General features: G+C 34.0%; 1 pseudogene; it reads left to right on the plus strand.

Annotated features, from left to right (window-relative positions):
* Positions 1-22,576, plus strand: part of LOC149551274 (zinc transporter 5-like) — a 59,742-nt pseudogene that overhangs the window by 20,312 nt on the left and 16,854 nt on the right.

Consider the following 22,576-nt stretch of genomic DNA (forward strand, 5'->3'; position numbering starts at 1 on the left):
CAGTCTCATTTTCAACCAAGCATTTCCATTTCTTAAAAGTTTGAAATACATTAGATTTCTAAGGAAATAAAACCATAACTTTCTAGTTGCATCATTAATAAATGTAACATAATAATGAGAGCCATAAAGGGAAGATACCTAAGCCAGTCACCATACATCTGTATGCACAAGCTCTAATTTCTCCTTTTTATTTTCCTTTCCAGTCTTCACAAAACTCACTCTCTTTTATTTTCTATACACACAACTTTCATAGAAATCCATATTAACACATTTTAGACCTATTAAAATATTCTTTGAATGAAGTACTTTCATACCTTTCTCACTCATATGCCCAAGTCTGTTGTGCCATAGCATTGTATCAGAATCTACAACAACTATTTGTTCTCCTTGGTCAACAACAAAAACTATTCATGAACATTCATTTTTCTCTAAAATAATTAAAGTAGAAGGAACAATATGACATGTACAAAGATATAAGGTGCCTACTTTCACACCTTTTGCTACTATAAGGGAATCTTTTGAAACCTTCTAGTTTTTATCATTAAAAGTAACTACACAACCCTCATCATCAAGTTTTCCTGCTGAAATTAAATTCCTACTCAGCCTTGGAACATGTCTTACCTCATGTACTAGCCAATGATTCCCATTCTACAACTTAATCTTAACTTTTCCATTTCCAACAATCTGACAGAGTTCATTATCCCCCAAATAAACAAGCTCAAAATCCCCTTGTACATAATCAATGAAATAGCCTCTATGAGGTTTAGCATGAAATGAAGCACTAGAATCTAAAACCCATGAATCATCAACACTTTCTAAAGACAGAAGCAAAACATCCTCTTTGGATTTGTTACTTACCACATTTGCATCCTTGCCTCCATCTAGTTTATCTCCTTCACTTTTCTTTCGATTCCAACAATCTTTACTTTTATGCCCCAGTTTCTCATAGTACTGGTAGTTGTTGAATCCTCTCAATTGAGACCTCCTCCCCTTTAACTTTCCTCTTGATTTCCCACTATTTTTGAGATTACTTCCTCTTTTAGTCATTCTTCCTTGACTTTGTGCATTCAAAGCATTCCAGATGTAGATTTGCATGAGATTTTCCTACGAGTTTCCTCACTCAAAATAACACCGATCACATCATCATATTTTAGGGTACTAGATCTAGGAACAAAATTACTCATAGCCATTACCAAGCCATTCCAACTTTCAGGCAAAGAACACAAAATCAAGACAGCCCTAATTTCTGCATCAAAATTGATACCCATAGAAGATAACTAACTAGTAACAATATTAAACTCATTTAAATGATGTACAACAGATCCACATTCTTCCATTTTCATATTAAATAAATGCTTCATGAGAAATACCTTGTTTGAAGCGGAGGGCTTTTTATACAATTTTGCTAGGGTTTGCATCAACTCTTCTATTGTCTTCACTTTTCTAATATTAAATGCCATCGATGGTGCTAGGCATAATCAAATGTTTCCAAGTGCCTTTCTATCCAAAAGATCTCAGTCATCATTTGACATAGATCCCTGATTCTTGGTTTTTCCTTCCAACAGCTTCCATAAATCCTTTTGATAAAGATAGTCTTCCATTTTCATCTTCCATAACTAAAAGTTTTTCCCTTTAAACCTGTCAACCCTTAGCTTACCCTTGTTTTCCATTGCTCTCACTCAACCATGAGACTTTCCTGCAGAGAATAACTAAAAAACAACCTCACTCTAATACCACTTGTTAGGATTAAACCACAGATAGAAATAACAATTACATGCAAATATAACCAATAACAAAAAATAATAGATCACATAGAAAAGAACACAAGACACCAAGATTTAACATGGTTCACCCAATCCCTGGGCTACGTCCACCAAACAGCAAGTTTGATTTAATTACAATCTAGTGATTACAACCTAATTATAATCATAATCCCTTATAGCTCAATACTACTGCAAGAATCAATTTTTGCATCACTCAATATGAAAATGCCTTACCCTAAACCCTTTTATACAAGTAATTTTATGCCACTTTAGGGTTACAGCATGTTGGCCATATGTCGGCCATATGTCGATCACAACATTGGCCACAGAAATCTAATAGAGGAACAATACACTGAGTGACGAGATAAGAGGACTAAATATAGAACATGAAATCCAATTAGTAAGATTGTGTGAAGTGACTGAATGTAAAAATAAAGCTAAGGAAGAAAAGACAATAACCAATGAAGACAAGAGATAAATGGCTACAAGACTTGATGAAAAGACATCTAATGTACAAAAACTCACACACAAGCAATTTGATGTGCTCAAAAAACTTCTAAGTGCAAATCAAGAGTTGAATAGGAAAGATGTGGAGATTGAAAATCTGAGATCAAAGAATGATCAACTAAAGAATGAGTTAAGATTTGAAAAAGAATTCATCAAAAGGATGAATAAATCCAAAGAAGGTATGAGATACTTTGAGGAACTAATGAGATTGAAGAGAAGATCTAATGACACCTATGGACTAGGATATATCAAGCACCTATCATCTACCGAGGAAGGATAATCATCAAAGAGTGGAGAATGGAGAAATGAAAAGCCAAAGAATAGCAAACCTACATGTTATCATTATGGGAAACTAGGCCACACAATTTTTTTCAAAAGTAAGAATGGTAAGTCCAATCCTAAAACCAAATTCAATGGATATTATCATAACTATAAGAAGCAAGGACATCAAGAGCATGAGTGTAGATCAAAAGCTAGTAATACACCAGTTGCACCTAGATTTGAAGGATATTGTTACAATTGTCAAAAGTAGGGACATAGAGCAAAAGATTGTAGATCCATTGCAAAACCTAACTAGATGCCCAAGAAATAAGGAAATGTATCTAAGCAAGGCAACATAATCAACTGGGATTATAATACATGGTACAATTGTCAGTTATGTGATGAATATGGTTATATTATGGTAAATTATATTATGACACATTTCATAGGTAAATCCAATAGTTGGATGAATGGCACTATAGTTTGCTATAGTTGTCGTAAGATTTGACATTTGAGCAAAAATTGTAGAACTCAAGCACCGGCACCTACCAATGGACAAAATAAAGGCAAAGAAGTTGTTAAAGTTGAACAAGTAAGATATCAAATAAATCAAACATGGAGGAATAAAAAAAGCAATAAGACTCACCTAATCCAATGGATAATTTGATTTCCCTACTACAAACTAAGAAAAATAGAGGTATGTGGAACTGTGTTCAAATTGCTAAATCTCACATCAGTTCCCAAGTTTGAATGTATTAATGTCCATATCAACATGATTAAAGATGTAATAGAAAAATAATTGATGATCTAGTGTGGATATTAAGAAAAATGTTATTATTGATCGAGTATCAGTAATGAGCCTTAAGAGGTCGAGTGGTAGTATCGATCGAGTTGTGGCATTCACCAAGTAGATAAATGAGGGAATGTGTTAGCTAAGCTATTTTGCAATGACCAAGATAGTTGTATATCACCCACTATGTGTACATAACATTTATGAGGCCCAAAAATTGAAATGTTGAAGTATATAGCAAGATTTTGAAGTCACTTTGAGCATAATGCATTTGATTTTTTAGAAAATGAAGTGAAATTGAGCACCTAGAGCATTTTTAGCAATGATTAAAAGGATGAGTGAAGGTGTGTTATCAAAAGGTGTTGCAAGAACATGAAGAGTTGTTATTGTTGAGTTATAAAAAGTTTGTATTCAAACCCTAATTTATAGAAATGGTAACAAGTTCATCACTAGGCTTGAAAAAGCAAATAGAGGTAAGGAATGTTCAATTGGTCATGGATGATGTATGTCCACCTCCTAAATATAATCTTGTTCCTAAAATTGTGATGAAGGGTTATTCTATGGGTTTCCTATAATTGATTCCACTTAAACTAATTATGATACATGATGTGAGATCCTACTACTTGTGTAAAATTGGAGCAGTAGGGGACTATGAGATCAGAATGGCATATGAGAAGTTATGTGCAGAAGGAGTATTAAAAGAGGAGCACAAACTAGTTTCCAAGAAAGGGTTATCTCTTTCCCTAGATTTTCAATGAAACTTCAAGTTCAAATGGATCAAGATTTTTCTTAGAAGAATCCATGATATGCAATTATGATTGGAGACTAGATCAATAAAGATCAGCAAGGATATTATTCATGCCATAACTAATTACCCTATGTGTGATAGAAAGAAAACCATGAGATGCCAAAGCTGACAGATGACTAAGGAAAATCTTAAGGTGGTACAGAATGTAAGAGGGATGTCTATCACAACCATTGAAGGCTCTTTGATTAAGTTTGACATTTGATTCATTTCACACATATTCTATCAATCAAACAAATTAAATAGTATGCCATGTATTGCAATAAATCAAGCATAGAAAATTTTCAAGAAAGATCATGAGTATGACCTTGCCAACTTTAGTGGAGATAATTGAAAGAAAATATAATTTCCATTCACAAGGCCAATAATTCAATGAGTAATTTTGGATCACTCATCATCTACATATTCCTTTATATTTAGAATTTTAAGTTTGGATCACTCATCATCTACATATTCCTTTATATTTAGAATTGCTTCCCTACAATTGGAGATTTAGTGTGGGAACAAGACAAATCCATAACTCAATAGATAAATGAATTCATTCAAAAAATATGTGAGATCTTTGAGAATACAATTGATAGTTACTTTAAAGGTTTTAAATAAAAGATGAAGAAGGGGATGAGAATTCCAAAGTCATTGTTCGACAAATATTATGATGAAATTTTTATATTGCTATCAAGATTTAACTGTATGATTTTTGAGACAAACTCATTGACTTGTGTTTCATGAATAGTGATTCAACATGAATCCATCTCTCATGAGAATAAATGGAACACTAAGCTCTCATTGGATCTAGGTGATGCTCATAGGGGTGAAGCACCAGGACTTCCTGGGAGGTCATCCATCCTAGTACTACTCTAGCCTGAGCACAATTAACTACAGAGTTTCCTCCATTGTTAAACCCTAAGTCAATGAGTTTGACTCAAAAATCACACAGTTAAATCTTGATAGCAATATCACAATTTGACTTGCTATGGAAATTATCTCCTACTTATCAAATGATGAAGTTTTTTTTTTTTGGTTGATACTAATTTTAAACATGTACAAGTTGTAATACATAGAATAGCATAGTTGAGGCCTTTACTCTATAAGGATAATATAGATGAAGTATCAATAACTATCACAAAATTGTTGGTAGAAGAAGTAGATAAGGATGCTAAGTACTTTGGAAATATGAGGAATCCAAAACCAAGATCACAATTGGACGCAAAACAACTACATTAGATAGGAAGAGAAAGAAAATGGCAAAGAATTTGGAGAAGGCATTGAGAAAAGGTGTCGAATAAGGGATGCCATTACAAATAACACAAGACAAAGGTGAGGACCAAACTAGTGATGATGAAGCTAGTGAAGTGGAGGAAGAGGATGTAGAGAAGAAATGGAAAGATATAGTTGTGGCGAAGCCTAAGGCCAAGAAGGGAAAATAAAGTGTGATTGTTGAGCCCAAGATGAAGGAGACTTTGAAGAAAAACATTTTTAAACTCAAGCCTACTCCTCTTTGCCAAACTAGATCGAGAACCAGAAAATCCACCACTGCAATAGTAATTGAGCTACACAAGAAGAATGTGATAAAGATAGTTGAACTAGGTGAAGGATTGAACTCAAGGAAAAGAAAGAAAGTAGTAGCAAAGAATGAGTTGAGCCAAGAAACTAAGAAACCTAGAAGAAGACTGATACTTCAAAAGGAAGATGAAGATGAAGAATAGATAGACTCTGATGACATCAACTAGTTAAAATTTGTAGTGCACAAGCCTCCAAAGAGAATTGATGAGATATGTGTGAACATAAGGAGTAATGTAGGTTTGTTAGTTTGAAATTTATTAAGTATGATAAATTAGGAAAGGATAATAAGGTTAAGATAGAGGAAGTAGTTTTAGCTAGGAAATCATGTTCCTAATAATTTGTATAATAAGATTGATGAAAGATGGAAATTTGTCATAATGACTAAAAGGAAAATCACAAAGGTCACCTTAGCTCAAATAATGCTTGAGTTAACAAAGAAACATGTTGAAAATTTTATGAATGAGTATAGGAATAGATTTGTTCCTAAATATAGAGAATTTTTAGTATTGAAGAACAAAATTGAGGATGTTGTTTAACAAAGAAAAATGATTTGGAACAGGATGTTGTTCCTACTGAAGAAGAAAAGAAAGATGAAGGCACATCCAGACAAATTAAGTTAGACAACAAGGAGGATATCAATGATGGCACTGAGAATATTGAAGAGGCCATAAGGAAGATGTCTAGGATAGTGAGTGGTAAGAGATCTTTACTATTGGGATGTACCAGAAGAGACCTCACTAAATATTAATGCTTTGATTAAGAAAAAGCTCAAAGGTAAGATTCTTATCTAGACAACTTTTGATACATCATTTATGTGTTCTAGTCCTATGTTGATTCAAGTGAAAGATTATCCCAAAGGTTGACATAGGAAAATGAACCAACTATAGATATTGCAATAGACACTTCTACATTACTTACATTTATAGTTGAGTGGAAGAACAAAAAAGATGGTTCACAAAGATTTGGTGTTGAGCAATAGGGTAAATTGACCAATGCAATAGATATGGAGCATGCTAAGCATGAACAAAAAAATCAAGCCACTGAGAGAGCTATTACTAATGGAGGAGAAAAGAGAGAAGAGATCCATAAAGCCCAAGAAGATTAGTCTACTATAATTACCTCAGGACCTCAACATGAGGAAGTTAAAGAGGCTAGCCAATCAAGTTCTAGAAGTGAATTCCAAGTCACTACAATAGGTCAACCAGGTTTACAAGCACCACTTCCATAGAAGACATCAAAGGAAAAGGAGAAAGAAAGTGAAGTTCTCATAGAATCACAAAAATTAATTAAGTTAAGTTCAACAAGGGAACTCATGACAATTGAGGAATAGAAGAATACTATAAAATAATTTGGTACACCAAGATCAAGTATGGTGCTACCATCATAGAACTTAGGGATTTCATTGCTAAGCTCTAGTACTTTGGATTCTAAAGAAAATATGGTGAAGAAGAAGAAGGTCATGCCACCTAGAAAAACCAGTAACATTGGATGAAGTTATTGTGATTCCAAACTGGAACACTACTAACTTAACTTTTGAACAAATGAAATTTTTGCAAGACTTACTAGCATGAAAGTCCAAGATAGAAAAGTGAAGAGAGAGCTTCAATAAAATCATGTCTTGCATGAGATTAAAGACATATTTTTAGAGGTAGTAGATGTGGAGAACCTAAATGAGAAAGCCCCTATCATGGAAAAATTAGAGCAGATAGTTGAGACACTCAACAATTCTGACATTGATACAAATGAGAAGCTCATGAGATGTTCTAAAAGTAGATTTGAGGAGAAAGTCTTAGAGAAATTTTCAACTAGTATTGTTATAAGGAAAGTTAAAAAAAATCATCTTGTACATACATTAGGAGTAGTGGATACTGTACAATACTTATACAAGAAATTGTGTGATGTAACCTATTTTACCAAGCATACTCAAGAGTCAATAGACAAATTAGAAGTTGATTGTAGCATAGTGGAAGTTTCTTGAGTATGGGAGCCAATTCTAGCTCATTTCATTTTGGTAGGTTGACATTCTCACAAGGAAAGTCAGTTGAGTTAATGGCTGAAGAAGGGAAAATAAGAGAAAAGATCATAGCTAATCAGACAATGTTGACTCCACACTTGAAATTTATATAGAGGGAGTTAGCATAGAGAAATATGACTCTCAATATGGCTAATAGTTTGGTTGATCTAAAAACATTGCTAGAAATAAAGATACAAGTCTTAGAATCTATGAGAACCAATTGGGATAATGATTTAGCAATGATCTTAAAGATTCACAAACCATTTTTGGATAAGCACGGTATAACTCATACCCCCCAACAACCATAAGTGTCAAAAGCAAAGGGGAATGATTGAAGTTTTGAATTTTTTTATTTCAATATTGAAATTTTAGAGTCAAATTTGAAGGAGGAAATGATTGAATTTTAGAGTTTATCATATGCAAATTTATGTAAGAAACATGTTTTGAAAATTCTAAATCCATATATAGACCAAGTTTATCTTTATGGAATATATACTCAAGGGGAGTGATTGTATTTTAGTTTTGACATGTACCTATTTGGCCATAACAAAGTTTTTTTGTGACTAATGTCAAAGGGAGAGATTGTCAGTTTTCCAAGGAAATCATAATATTGTCAGTTAGTGAAAAATACTTAGACATTTACAAGGCAAGGTTGGTTGGTCATTACTATTTCTGAGTCATCCTATACAGGTTGAATGTTGCAAAGGGAGACTTGTACATATTCAATTTTTTAGTTATAGTTGGACAAGTCAATGGTCGTCGAGTACTCTAATGTATACTGAGAAGATTATATTAGATAAGCAATATGTATATTTCAAGTCATTGAAAGGATAGTGTATACTGAGTTCACACTTATTTTGAGCACAGTAGAAGTGGAGCATCAACATATGATTTTAATCATGGCCGAGCATCAAGATACTTCAAGTGTCTAGCAAGCCAATTTTCACATAGTTGTTTGAAATTGCACAAACATCAAGGTAAATTATTTTTCCCAATCTAGAGATTCCTTTATTCAATTGAGGGGTTTTCTATGAAATAAATTACACATTTGATTAAGGGTTATCAATCCCTATGTAAGAAATCTATCCAATTAGACAAATGCAAGGGCTAGGCAGTAAAAGAGGCAAATTTAGATCATTGATCTTGATCTAGAAGATTCACTAGATGACTATTTAAGGAGGGCCTATGACCTAATTCTATGTATGATGTGTGACTATGAATTATGAAGTGTAAAGAAGAGATAATGTATATAAAAAAGTAAAACAAGAGAGAGCAACTGAGTATTCCAAATTTTTAACGAAGTGCATAGTAAAATATAGATCAAATTAGACTAGTGATCAATTAGTGAACATAGGGGATCCATAACCAACATCTTAATGCAAACTCAAGGATCAGGTATTGACTTAATTTAATATGTGATCATGGTGTAAACCTCTTAACATAGTGGTCCTAATAGGCCTTTGTAAATCTCCTAACAGATTGCTTACTTAGTTGTAAGTTTTAAATCCTTTAATCAAGGTGGACTAAATAAATGTTGTAAGCTCTTAATAGAGCAGACCCCTCATAGGGTAGATCATCAAAAGTGATCAAAATTACATCCCTAATAGGAAAACTTTATTCCTTTAGTAGTGAAGATTTGTGGGTGTCATCCCCATCCCAATTTTACCTTCACCTTGGAGGGTTTTGGGTAACCAAAATCTTTGTGTTATGTGTTGATCATTTGTTTACATGTTCATGGATGTGATTAGTTGTTAGATCTAATACATCATTACAATAAATGTTAATTTAATTTATGTATTTGTTAAGATAAGGATTAGAGGTGAAGCTATCAAATTTGATAATTTTTAGAAAGGTTTTAAAGTTTGAGATCTTGATTCACCCCCCCCACCCCCCACCTTCTCTTAGTATCTTACTTTCCCATTAGACTTCCAACACTTAGATATGAATTCACCTCCTCTATCTGATCTCAAGCATTTCAGAATCTTACTTTTTTCCTTTTCAACTCTAGCCAAATACCACTTAATTTTTGAAAAGCATTAAATTTTTCTTTTAGAAACATCATAGTCATCATTCTAGAGAAATAATCAATAAATCTAATAGAGTATTTGTCACCATAATAGCTTTGCACTCTAATAGGACCACATAAATCAGTATGAACCAACTCCAAAATGTTGTCAGAAGAATAGGTCTTCTCTTGAAACTAGACTCTATCATTTTTCCCATTTGACATTGTTTTCACATCACTTTTTTAGGTTTTGTTAATCTCGGTAATCCTCTTACTCTTTCCATTTTACTAATGCTTACCAAATTATCAAAGTTCACATGACATAACCTCTTATGCCATAACCAAACATCCTCAAATTGTATAAATAGACATGTATGTTATAGAGAGAACAAGTTACATCTTGTTTTCTCTCCATTTCCAATCAGTTCACTAGTAGCATCATAGAACTTTGTCTTCATATTTTGAAATTCAACTCAATAGCCTAAACTAATTAGTGTTGTCACACTTAATAGATTATATTTTAGTCCATCAACCTAATATGCATTGTCATAAATGATCTTTTCATTTAATATAATTGATCATTTACCTTTCACATTACATGGTGCTCATTTCCAAACTTAACACAACTACCATTATAATGTTCTATCTTGCCAAACTTACTTGTATCACTAGTCATATGATGTGAGCAACCACTATCAATTTTCCATTTATGATTGTTACTCACATGTGAGATTAGATAAATTTCTCAAGTTTTCATCATCATTAGATTCATCTTTCATTGCATGCAATATAAACAACTTCTTCATCATGTTCATAAGAATCACTTTTAGGACTATCTTCTTTAACAATGTAATAAGATTTCTTACATTTTCTCTTTGTAGTCTCTATTATCTTGATTGTCTTTTTTGTCTCTCCTTCCTTGATATTTGTTCTCTTTTTTTCCTCCTCATCATCTATGCAAGGATACCTTTCTACAATATGACCAACTTTATTACATGTAAAATATATTATAGGAAGCTTACCTTTGTATTTTCCTTTTCCTCTTGGTAGCCTTCTTGCCAATTATGCTTCAAGATCATCAAGATCATCATCTAATTCACTATCACTATCCATAGGCTTATTCTTTGAACTTTTCTTTCTTTTAGATCCATCAAAGGTTAGTTGATACTTGAAATCACATTCAACACTAGAAGGTGTATAGTTATCAAAATTTGACAATTCAAGTGTAATGAGTCTACCAATTAGACTATCCAAGGTCATCTCATTTCCAGGTGTATGTTTGAGTTCTTGTATTGAAAATTCTTTAATTGCATAGATATTAAGTAAGACCCTTAATAAATTTCATGACACTCTCTTCAAATATGTCTTCTCCAACTCCTCTAATTGTGTGCATTTGACACCTCTTTGACTCAATTACCAAAATACTATGCAAAAATTTATCCTTCTTTCATGCTCATATCATCAAACTTGCCTCTCAAACTTTTCTCTTTCACCCTCTACATTTTTTTTTCTCCTCCATGAGTGTGTCCAAACTTATCCCACTTTTTCTTTATAGTAGTGCAATCCTTCACGTCATCAAATTCAACATAACTTAGAAAAGATGTATGATCTATTATCATTTGATTGTGCTCCCACTTCTCTTTTATTTTCTCAATTACCATGGGTCTAGGTACTTAAATGTTTTTATTATTCAAGTAGTATAATGCAAAGTTTCCAACTCTAGATAGATGCAATTTCATCTAGCATTTCCATGAAGGGAAGTCCTCTTTGTTCAGCTTGGATACCTCTCTCCTGTACATCTTGATCTATTGCTTAAGTCCCTTCAAAATTTCCTTACAAACACTAGATGCTCTGATACCAATTTTTATAATATTTAAAATAAATCAGAGGGGGGGGGTGGTGAATTAGTTATCTTTAGGTCCAGATGTAATTATTGTCACAAAAGTTTACACCCTTGTCCAATTTTTTTACCTAAGGAAAACCTTTTGAAACATGGAAACAACCTCCAAGCTGTGAGACTTGAACTATGAGCTTGAGTCTCCAAAGAAGGTCAGCTTCCTTTACTATCAAGATGCACCTAACTACTCTTGGAGAGGAAAAGGGAGAAGGAGATACAAGAATCAAACTACCTAATCTATCCTAAGGAGTGATGCATCAAAATAGAGTGTTCAATCCTATCTCTGCCCATATATGCACACTTGAATTATTATGATTCCAAGGATATATAGATTCAAACTTTTTTTAATCCAACAATCACATGTAGATCAAACAACCAAAATGAATAACACAAAGAAGAAGAGAATTCACTTATATATCATGCATAGGTCAAAAGAGACATAATCATGCAAATTGCAAATAGCCACAAAACATTGAAGAGAGGCAAATAGATCTTGCATAGTTATCAATGGCTAAAAGAGATAAATTAGAATGTCGTTAGGTCCAAAGGTAAAGGGGATTTACAGTGAACTTGCAAAGAAAAAATAAGAGTTGACCCTAACAAAATTTACAAAAATTTCCTTTATAGGTCAAGCATAACTGAGATATTTCTAACTAAAGTTACTCCACAACCACTATCATTAAGTCTTTGAGAAAAATCAATACAATCTAAATAATAAATTCAATTTAGTACACTTGCAAAGGTATGAAAATCATGAAAACCCTAACTAGAGTAAACCTTGGAAGTGATACAAATGGCATGAATCAATGCTAGAACCTCAAAATGGACAATTAGGCGATGGAAGGAAATCCTTTTCATTTTTTACAACCCAACATTAATTCAAGAGTGGTTGGGATTGATCATAACAATTAGATCACACAACAAAACCTAGTTTCCTTGATTTTTGGCTTAACAAATTAGCAAGGTCAGCAGGTCAACTCAATCAAGCAACCAATATGAGCCACATGGACCAACCATATTATTTATTTTTTCCACCCTACGAGGTCTTCAAGTATTTGACTACTTCATTTAACTAACTGTGCCACCCCTTAGAACTTGAATGTGATGACTTACAATATTATTAACTTTAACTATGATGTCAACCTAACTACACCTATGAAAATGGGCCCGCTGAGACACATGACAAGACCTCACTATGTTGCTATGACTAAAGATTAGTCATTTTCCCATGGTGATATAATGAGAGACATTGATTAGCCTCTATTTGATGGCTCCAAAACTTCACTGGACCTGTTAATGCATCAACCAATACAAACTTGGCCCCATGCAAACTCATCTAACACCTTTTCCACTTCACCCATGACCCACAAAAGTAATACGACCCACCTACCACATCTTAATTTCTTTCTTTCTCACATCATTAAAAAACCTCACAACTGCAAAATGTGAAAAAGTGATAACCCTCAGATGATCTCGATCTGGCAGTGGAGAAGTCAAACCAATTGATGACTATGCTAACCAACGAAATGGGCCTAGTTTGTTAAGTGGAAACATGTTACTTTGTTGCTATGACAAAAATCTCCACAAATTTTAACAATTACAATGTGACAAATGTGGATCCATCTTGATCTGATGGTGGATAAAACATAGGCCTGCAAAAACATTAAATTGCATAGCAGTTAGGAAAAAGATATAACCTAAGGTTTAAATATAAAGTATTTTTTGTGACCTAACATATTTAAGTTTTGTAAACATGTGAACATTTACTTGTTTGAATTCAAATATGGCAATTTTGGTGGGAAGGCAAAAATGACCAACAAAATTGGCAACTCAGGGAGGATGCAAGTCAACTATACATAGACCAATAGCCTACGCATCCATTGGGCTACATAGTCATAGAAACCATGAAGATCCACTAAAAAAACCCTAAAATCATACATAACATATCCAATAACCTCAAAAATTCCTCTCTACAATTGAAACCAGGAACCAAAACCCTCTACAACCTTAGCAAAAAATACATGTGCTCTTGCACTTCTTGGAAAATAGGAAACAACAGGAAGAAAAATAGCTACTTATGTACATGAAACACCTCATTTTTATTAGAAACATGGCTTAAAATATATTCCATTAATTGGAATAGATATAATTTCATCGTCAAGCCTACTCAATTGAAAAACATTGGCCTGCTTGCAACTAATAACCACATAGGGACTCCTCCATAATGTATCAAATTTTGAGTGCCTCCCTGGTCTTGTCGTGTCTTCATCCCATTTCAACACAAGGTTTCCCTCCCTAAAAATTATAATCTTATCCTTCTTATCAAAGCTTTTATTGACTTGTTGTTGGTGTGTTTCGAAGGTTTGTATGGCCTGATCTCTTCTCTCCTCCAACTCTATTAGTTCTACCATTCTTAATATCATAGCATCACTTTCCATGAACTCCAACTAATCAGCTATATCTAGAAATGGGAATTCTAATAAAATTGGAAGCCTTGCTTCCTTTTCATATGCCAACATAAAGGGTGAATTTCCAATTTCCCTCTTAGGTTTTATTTTGTCAGCCCACAGTGTTGTCTTCAACTTTTGATGCCAACACCTCTAGTTATCCTCTATAGTCCTTTTCATAATCCTAATTAGATTCTTGTTAGATGACTCAGCCAATCCATTTCCCTGAGGATAGTAGTTTGAGGATGTTCTCAAGTACATATTATGATCAACTGCCCATACACAAATTTGGGCTCCTAGAAAAGACTTTGCATTATCTAAAATAATGGTTGAAGGGGCACCAAACCTGGTCACAATTCCAACAAGGAATTCAACAACTAAAGATTTTGTGGTGTCCTTCAATGCAACTACCTCTATCCACCTAGTAAAGTATTATGTAGTAGCTAGGATCCATTTATGACCAAATCTTGAAGGAGGATTGATAGGGCCTATGAAATCCAATCCCCATTGAGAAAAAGGCTTGTCAAATTAGATAGGATGAAGTGGGATGGCTACAAGATTTTGCTTATCTGAAAAGAAAGCACATTTTTCACATTTTCTTACATACTTATGACAATCATGGAACAAGGATAGCTAGTAGTAACTAGCTCTCATTATCTTCATTGTAGTTGTTCTTTCTGAAAAGTGGCCACAATCAAGACCATCATGAAATTCTTTGATCATTCTTTCAGCTTGGTCTATAACAATGCATCCCAATAGGGCTCCATTGAAATCCTTTCGAAACAAGATACCATGAACTATGGCATAAGGAATGGATTGCAATATGAACTATCTTCTTTTTTCCCTATCCAATCCCTAAGGATATCCATTGCCTGACAAGAAGGTCAACATGTCATCTATCCAATTCTGTGGATTATCATTTCTTGCTTCTTGTTGTTTTGTTAGTATCAAAGCAACTTCCTCATCTAGCTCCTTAGATGAGATCTTTTTTTTGCACAATCCTTTCCCTCTTACCAACTTGGTAACCTAAATGTCCACATCATATTCCATCATCTTAGTGATCTAACCTACTCTTTTCTCATTAATATCTTTTCTTAAAAGGAAACCATTCACACTGGCATGAGGCACTAGCAAATGGATCTTGTTGTGTGATAGAAGGTGTATGAATTTCTTCAAAGCTCTTATGACTGTAAGGGCTTGCTTCTCCACATAATTGTACTTATCCTCATATTCCTTAAGCCATTTACTAAAGAAGGCAATGGGTTTCTCTTCATTCTTGTCATTTGATTGAGTCAAGATAACATAAACGCTTAACTCACCTCTTGAGGTGTAAAGAATGAGATCCTTATCAAAATTGGGAGCGATGAGAGTAGGGGCTAAGGCTATGGCTGCTTTGATCTCTTCAAAACTTGTCTTCCCTTCCTTTTTCCATGCAAAGACTATGTTCTTTCTAAGCATAGTTGTAAGAGGTTTTACAATGGTAGCTAAATAAGGAATGAATTTCCTCACAAAATTTATTCTACCAAGAAAACTTTGCAGCCCTTTCTTATGACTAAAAAGAGAAAGGGCAAATATGGCTTTAGTTCTCTCTAGATCAATGGTTAAACCATCCTTAGATACAATGTGTCCTAATAATTTCCCTTGACTAGTGGCAAAGACACATTTTCTTGGATTCAACAACACACCATAATCTCTACATCTTATAAATACTTGTCTAAGATGGCCCAAATGATCTACTACAATTTTTTGAATATACCATGATATCATCAAGATATACCAACACAAACCTTTAAATCATGTTCTTGAAGGTCATCTCCATTGCCTACTAAAATGTGGCACCTACATTTGTTAGTCCAAAAGGCATTTTACTATAGGCCTAGGTGCCCCATTTGGTGGTGAATGCAGTCTTGTATCTGCCAGCCTCTTTAACCAACACTTGCTTATAACCAGAAAATCCATCAAGAAATGAGAACTTCTCTAAATCACTGACCTTGGATAGGATCTACTCCATGGAAGGAAGAGGATGATGACCTTAACGGAGGCCTGGTTAAGGTCCCTAAAGTCTACACACAATTTGATTTCTTCATTCTTCTTCCTAACAAGGACAACGTTTGCTATCCATGATGAGAGCTTGATAGGGAAAATTATATTAGTCTCAATCAACTTGGAAAGCTCTTTTCTCATTAAGTGTTCAATCTTAGGATTTATTGGTCTTTTCTTTTTTCCTAATAGGTTTGACATTATCAATTAAATCTATAGTATGTTGAAACAAACTTGGGTCAAAACCCATTAAATCATCATATGTCCAAGAAAATACATCATTAAACTCTTGACATTGATGAATAAAATTCTCTTTCTTAGTTTCAAAACATACCTTCCCCATGTTTAGAGTCTTTCCATTAGCAACCACAACTAGTATGTGATAATCCTTTTTTGCAGCAAGGTTCATGCCTCTATCTCTTGCTTGATCATCAGGAGTGAAAGAAATTTCTAAGGTAATGAGACCCTTAGGAAACTTGTTAGAACTAAGATTAATGATTTCATCCCCATAGTGATCATGTAACCTTGACTGATTTCTATCTAGGAACTCTACTTCATTCTATAAGAAACTTATAATTTGTGCATCAAATTCAAACACTTGCCAATTGACATTATTATCAAGGATAGCAGGCCTAACCACCACTCTAATTTTTTGTTTTCCCTCATCTTCAAGGCTCTTTGGAAAGACTTGTTAGAACTAAGATTAATGATTTCATCCCCATACTGATCATGTAACCCTGACTGATTTCTATCTAAGAACTCTACTTCATTCTATAAGAAACTTATAATTTGTGCATCAAATTTAAACAGTAGCCAATTGACATTATTATCAAGAATAGTAGGCCTAACCACCACTCTAATTTTTTGTTTTTCCTCATCTTCAAGGCTCTTTGGTACATCATAAGATGCACCAACTACTACAAGTCTATTAGCATTTCTATTTTCTTTTCTAGGGATGCGTCAGATGTTAAATGCATTGAAACTTTCAAGAAAATCCCATAATCTATGTTTGTAGGACTTAAGCAAACCATTCTTAGTGGCATTTTGATTTCTCACCTTATTGACGACCAAATCACTATCTCCATATACACTTAAGGCTTGAATTCCTCCTTTTTTGAGCAAGTAGGAGATCGTAAAGCAATGCCTCATACTCAGCCACATTATTGGTACAACTAAATTGAAACCTAACTAAGAAGTGGTACCTTTCTATTGCAAGAGAAGTTAACATCAAACCAGGCCCTAATCCATTCTTATTTCTTGATCCATCAAAGTACATGCGCCATACCCCACTTGTATCCTCTTTAGCCTTCATAAGCTTAGGGACAAGAGCCTCCTTTTCTAATATATAATAAGTACCAAGGCATGTTTCTAGGGTTTTTGATATAGGATCAAACTATTATGTATTAGCCCATTCATCTAAGAGAAAATCAAGTATCTTGGTGAGGGAAGTAGCAAGCTCATTTACTATATCATTTTCATCTATTTCTAAGATAGTATAATTCATAAATTGATGAGATTAGGAGTTTAGGGCTCAATATGATGGAGGGCTAGAGGATCTACTTTGATTGAAGCCTTGGTTTCATATCTTATTCTAAAAAACATATATGACTAATCAGAGGATATGTAACCACCTATTTGGGTAGTGAAATCTCTTGAGAGAGAAATGGTGAAATGTGGCTTAAGTTCAACAACTGATATATCTTGAATTACAATACGACTAGGGCATGCATGTAGGGCAATTTTAACATTCCTAAATAATGGGCTCATATTACATTTCTAAAGTATCAACAACACACTTGAGCATCACTAAACTACTAGCCCCTGAATCAATCATGAAATTGTGGACTAGCTTGTCCCCTATAACCAGAGAAACATAAAATGAAGGATGTCTTACATTTTTACTTTTTTCTACCTCCCTTGATGGTTGTACTACACTTTTGGCACTTTCTTCTCTTGATGGTTGATCCTTCAGTTCAATGCTCTCCAATTCTTGTTGTAGTAACCTCTTTTGCATAGGTATAGTGGAAACAACATCCCACATAGAAATATTCACATTTGTCTTCTTCATCTTCTCTACCACATTGAATGAGGCATTAGGTGCTCTGGTAGAAGCCTTGGGAGTTGCATGAGTAGAAGGCTGAGATGGAATAACTTGGAGGCCATTCACAACTCCTTTGTTACTATTTTATCTTTGTTGCAGGGGAGAATTTGATTGATCATTTTACATTTGTACATGAGGTATTGCATTTGATGTTGAAGCCTAATTAGGAGGAGGAGGAGGGGTAGCATCTTTAATAGCTCTTTTCTTTCTCCTAGTGTTGTGAGCAATGGAATCTTGGTTTACATTCAATGTTCCTCCACTTGGTGATTCATGAAGGAGCAATCACCTTGTCATTGCATACGTGAGGCATCTTTAGGTTGGCTCTCCTTGCTTGATTGTCCTATTGAAGGCTCTTGAGTCATCAAAGCTAAATAGGATTGACACATACAATAGGCACAAGAGTAATTGCAAGAAAGACCAAAATCTTGATCTTGAGCCATGTTGTTTTTAAGGACTAAAGCCCAACTTTGATTTGCATTTGAAGTAGAAGCATGACTATTTTGCCTATTCTGATCAAAGAAGTATTCCCATGACTATGATTTGGTGGCCTGCCATTGTTTGGAGTTTGATATTATAGTGGACTGATACATACAATAGGCATCAGAGGAATTGCAGGAAGGAAAAAAATCTTGATCTTGAGCCATGTTGGTTTTAGGGACTAAAGCCCTACTTTGATTTGTATTTGAAGTAGAAGCATGACTATTTTTCCTATTCTGATCAAAAGAAGTATTCCCATTATTATGATTTGGTGGTTTGCCATTGTTGGGAGTTTGATATTACAATAAAAGAGACTTCTTACCCTGAGCTTGATGTCTCTCCAAAGTCACCACTTTGTTGCTCACTTTGTGCATCATAGAGAAGCCATCTTCCAACTTCTTCTCTTGACCTTGCAATATCTTATCTATGTTCAACATCATAGAATGCATCATCTTGTTGATCTCATTCATTCCATTTGAAGATGTGGAAGCTTGAGGGGTTAGAGAAAGGGGTTATGGTGTGGAAGGTGTGGGTATAGGGGCTATTATTGGCTGGTGATTTGGTATATCAGGGAAGAAAGGCATAGGAGGCTTTCAAGCTAACTTACCTCCTTGTATCAATATGTTTTCTACCCTTATAGATATTTCATAAGCACTAGGTAATGTATCTCCTCCCATGGTTTGGATTATAGTAGTAATAATACTATTAAAAGCTTCAAGGTAATGTAAGAATGCATTACCACAGGTAGGTTGTTAGTTTGTGGTGACTAATCAAGGGAGTACTATACATACTCCATAATTCCTTGGTAGGGTTCGAGACCAAGACGGGCATACTATATTGGTATTTTATGGCTGAAATGTTGTAACTAATTTTAACCTTAAAGCAACAAAAATACTTGTATAAAAGGGCTTAGGGTTAGGGATTGTTTCATTGTAGGTGTTGCAAAAATTGCTTCTTGCGATGGTATTGAGCTATAAGGGATTACAGATTGTACTTAGGTTGTAATCACTAGATTGTAATAATATTGAACTTGCTATTTGGTGGACATAGCCTAGAGTTTGGGTGAACCACATTAATATTTTCTAATATTGTTTATATTTGCAACATGTAATTGTTATTTTTTTTTGTGGTTTTATCCTAGCAAGTGGTATCAAAGCAAGGATTTTTTTTTAGTTTTCCTCTATAGGAAAGTCTCATAGTTGAGTGGGAGTCTCATGGTTGAGTAGGAGCGATGGCAGATAAGGGTAAGCTAAGAGTTGACAAGTTTAATGGGAAAAACTTTCAATTATGGAAGATGCAAATAGAGGACTATCTTTATTAGAAGGATTTATGGAAGTAGTTAGATGAAAAAACTAAGAACTAGGGAACTATGACAATTGAGGACTGGGAGATTTTAGACAAAAAGGTGCTTGGAACTTGATTATGCTTGACACCATCAATGAAATTTAACATTACAAAAGCAAAGACGATAGAAGAGTTGATGGAAACCCTAGCAAAATTGTATGAAAAGCCCTCCACTTCAAATAAGATATTTCTCGTGAAGCATTTATTTAATATGAGAATGGTAGAAGGTGGATCTATTGTAGATCATTCAAATGAGTTTAATATTGCTACTAGTCATTTATCTTCTGTGGGTAATAATTTTGATGAAGAAATTAAGGTTCGCTTGATTTTGTGTTATTTGCCTAAAAATTAGAATGGCTTGGTAATGGTTGTGAGTAATTTTGTTTATAGATCTAATACCCTAAAATATGATGATGTGATCGATGTTATTTTGAGTGAGGAAACTCATAGGAAAACCTCAGGAGGATCTACATCAGAAAGTTCTTTGAACACACAAAGCAGAGGTAAAAAAATTTAGAGAGGAAATAATTATGAAAATCGTGGGAAATCAAGAGAAAAATCAAAGGGGAAGAGGTCTCAATCAAGAGGACTAAATGACTGCTGGTACTATGAGAAACTAGGGCATACAAAGAAATATTGTTGGACTTGAAAGAAAAATGAAGTAGAGAAACCAAAAGGAAACAAGGAGGTAAATGTGGTAAGTAACAAATCTGAAGAGGATGCTTTTCTTCTATCTTTAGAAAGTATTGATGACTCATGGGTTTTAGATTCTAGTGCTTTATTTCATGATACGCCTCATAGACGTTATTTCATTGATTATATCCAAGGATATTTTGGGCTTGTTTATTTGGTGGATTATGAACCCTATCAGATTGTTGGAAAGGGAAAAATTAAGATTTAGTTGTAGAATGGGAATCAGTGGCTACTACATGAGGTAAGACATATTCCAAGGCTAGGTAGGAATTTAATTTCAGCAAGGCAACTCGGTGGTGAGGATTGTGTACTTACTTTTAATAATAAAAATTAGAAGGTTTCAAAATATTCCCTTGTAGTAGAAAAAGGTGTGAAATTAGGGACCTTATATTTTTGTACAGGTCATATTTTTCCTTCTATTTTGATTGTTTCAGAGAAAAATGAATGTTCAATAATAATTGATGTAGCTGAGCAGGGAGGACAAATAGATGTTATAGATTCCAATACAGTGTTATGGCACAACAAACTTGGGCACATAAGTGAGAAAGGTATGAAATTACTTCATTCAAAGCAAGTTTTACCAGGTTTGAAATGTGTTAAAATGGATTTCTATGAAAGTTGTGTGTATGGAAAACAAAAGAGAGTGGTTTTGTGAAGACTGGGAAGGAAAATAAAAGTAAGAAATTAGAGCTTGTGCATATACATGTATGGGGACCAGCATGTATCATCCCTTGGTGTCTCTCATTATTATGTTACATTTATTGATGATGCAACTAGAAAAGTATGGGTTTATTTCCTTAGAAAAGTATGGGTTTATTTTCTTAGATTAAAATGTCTCAGATCTAATAATGGTGGTGAGTATTGCAGTCATGAATTCAAATATTATTGCTCCACTAATGGTATTCGTAGACAAAAAATTGTTCTAAGGACTTCACAAGAAAATAGAGCAATTGAATGTATGAATAGGACTATAATGGATCATGTGGTTGCATACATGGTTGTCCTTACACATGTGGGTGGAGGTTATCAATACTATTGTATATTTGATTAATAGAGGTCCCTCTACTCTTTTGGGTTGTGGTATTCTAGAGGAAGCATTGACTGGTAAGAACATGAGTTATTCTTTTCTCAGAACCTTTAGTTGTAAAGCATTTGATCATATAATTTCTAAAAATAGAACCAAGCTAGAAGCTAAATCAAAGAAATGTGTATTTTTTGGATATGACATTGATGCATTCTATTATGGGCTTTGGGATTTTAGAAATTGTAAAATTATAAGAATCAGGGATGTCATATTCAATGAGAAAGTGTTGTACAAAGATCTGTTGCAACAACATGAGAAGAAAGAAGATGATTATGTAGTGCTAGATGATACTCCAAAAGATTATGTTCTATCAATTCTTCATGATGTGCAACAACCACAACAACAAACACCACACACCCAAGTGAATGTTAGATGGTCAACAAGGCTAAGTATACATCCAGAAAGATTTTCTCCTTCTTTGTACTCTATTGTACTTACTGATGTTGGTGAACCTGAATGTTATGATGAAGTTGTGCAGGTGGATACTAAGATTTAGTGGGAGTTTGCAATGAAAGATGAAATAAACTCTTTTCTTAAAAATAAGACTTGGGATTTATGCAAGTTTCTTGTAGGTAAAAGGGCTTTACAAAATAAATGGGTTTACAGGTTGAAAGAAGAGGATGAAGAGATATATGGCACAGCCACAAGGATTTGAGGGAAAGGGTAAGGAGAACTTAGTGTGCAGATTGAAGAAACATTTATATAACTTGAAGCAAGCACGTTAGCAATGGTATCTAAAATTTGACAGTTTTATGCATGAGCATGGATATACTAAGTGTCATTCA

This window comes from Cupressus sempervirens, chromosome 6 (genome assembly GCF_028749045.1).
Source record: "Cupressus sempervirens isolate cs-2001-9-10 chromosome 6, ASM2874904v1, whole genome shotgun sequence".
Classification (NCBI taxonomy): domain Eukaryota; kingdom Viridiplantae; phylum Streptophyta; class Pinopsida; order Cupressales; family Cupressaceae; genus Cupressus; species Cupressus sempervirens.